The sequence below is a fragment of the Rhagoletis zephyria genome, unplaced genomic scaffold (genome assembly GCF_001687245.7).
Source record: "Rhagoletis zephyria isolate East Lansing unplaced genomic scaffold, Rhagoletis_zephyria_1.1 Rzeph_scaffold_00067, whole genome shotgun sequence".
NCBI lineage: Eukaryota > Metazoa > Arthropoda > Insecta > Diptera > Tephritidae > Rhagoletis > Rhagoletis zephyria.
This window is the reverse complement of record NW_016157151.1, coordinates 158,575-160,600: the sequence shown is the minus strand read 5'-3', so window position 1 is coordinate 160,600 and position 2,026 is coordinate 158,575. Positions and strand designations below refer to the sequence as shown.

At 35.4% G+C, this 2,026-nt stretch overlaps 1 protein-coding gene across 1 annotated transcript in view; it reads right to left on the bottom strand.

Annotated features, from left to right (window-relative positions):
• The window catches only part of sv (paired box protein shaven), a 432,076-nt gene that overhangs the window by 389,517 nt on the left and 40,533 nt on the right, over positions 1 to 2,026 (bottom strand). The window lies entirely within an intron of this gene.

Sequence of the window (2,026 nt, the reverse complement as noted above, 5' to 3'; positions counted from 1 at the left end):
ATTAAATATATGTTTTTCACCTTTCCGAAGGCTACCGCTACATGGTAAGACGGGGTGTATAAATTTTGAGTGNTACAAACAACCGTTATGTGAACAAAGTTATAATACCCTTGTGCACAAGTGCGCTCGGGTATAACAAGTCGGGCGGAGCCGAACATTAAATACCCGGCGCAAGTATTAAATATATGTTTTTCACCTTTCCGAAGGCTACCGCTACATGGTAAGACGGGGTGTATAAATTTTGAGTGAATTAGCGTCCTTAAATTTCGAGATATTGAAATTTCAAGCATTTCTGAAATTTACCGTTATATGAAAAGCGCCGTAATTTTGGCCCGATTTCAATAATTTTCAACATTTTGCTTTTATGTGGCAAGCACAATAACCATACCGAATTCGGTATAAATTGGTACAACGGTTACCGAAATACATATATGTGATCATAAGTGGGCGGTGCCACGCCCATTTTCCAAAATTTTATCACAAACTTATTTCCTGGTAAAGAACTGCTGCAACCATCAATTTTGAATAAATATTAATTATTATTATTAAATATATTAATATTTACAGATTTATCGAAGTTTTTGTATTTCTGGAAATTACTGTTATATGGGAAGTGGGCGTGGGCGAAAACCTACATACCAAATTTCGTTGAGATATCTCAATTTTTGCTCGCGTTATCGTGTACACGTACGGACGGGCAGACGGACGGACAGACAGACATGGCTTAATCGATTTCTCTATTCATTCTGAGCATTTATGTATACATTTGTCTATATCTATCTCGATTCGTTTTGGCTGTTACAAACAACCGTTATGTGAACAAAATTAATATACCCTTGTGCACAACTGCGCTCGGGTATAAAAAGCATGCTGAAAGCATACAACTCATTTATTTAAAACTAGCCGGCCGCGGATGTGCGAGGCTTCGCCACGCGCTGAATGTATCATTCAATGTGTTAACTGCACCACGTTCTTTTTTTACTTCAGATTTTTCTTTACATTCATTGGACTTATGCCCCAACTGGTTACACTTAAAGCATTTTATGTTTGTAACCCTACACGTCTTCGCTAAATGTGAGGTACTCCCACATTTAAAACAGGCTTTGTCCTGTGTTTTGGTTTCACCTATTTTTGTATTCGTGTGACTATACTCGTTCGTTTTTGTAAATTGTGGTCTACCCTCTTTTACTTTTTCATATACCTTTATTTGCAACTTCAATTCATTTATGGTTTTTGCTTGATAAAGTATAGCCTTATTATTTTTATAATCATCGATACCATCAATAAAATATTCTATTAGGCTTGCTTCATCCACTTTAATTTTCCTGCCTATATCCATTAATGCATACAAATACTCGATAAGGGTTTCTTTTGGATATTTTCTACGTTTCTGCAACATTTTGTGAATATCCGCCGCAGACACCTTCGCCCCAAACTCTTCAATTAAAACTTCCTTCAATTTTTCCCAATTTACTGCACAAGTCTGGCTTCTTACAAATAGCTTAGCTGCACCTGAAAGAAGCTGTTTTGCATATACAAATTTTTGAAGATCAGACCAACGCAATATATCCGCATTCATTTCAAATTCTGTTAACCACTGTTCAATATCCTCCTTATTTGTACCAGTAAATCGAGCTATACTATCACCTAAATCTTTTAATGTAAAACCAGGGCGATGTTGGCACGGCAAGTGAGACACACCTGGACGCATATTTAAGGCATTTACTTCTTCATAAAGTGATTCCACAGATTCTTCATCTTCTTCCTGACCTACAGAATGCCCGAAATGTACAAGCAATCTGTCCTGTAATTCTTTTTTCCGTCCACTTGTCGACAACTCAAACTCCCTTAATTTTTCTTTTAAAGTATCAACTGTCAAACCAAGTATAGTCGCTGTGTCCATTTTAATATTGAATATAAATTAATAAAATAATGTGATTAAATAATGTGTTAAAAGTACAATGTTTAACTTAACTAAATTAAGAATAATAATTAATTGTTCGTTTTTGGAAAATAACTAGTTTTT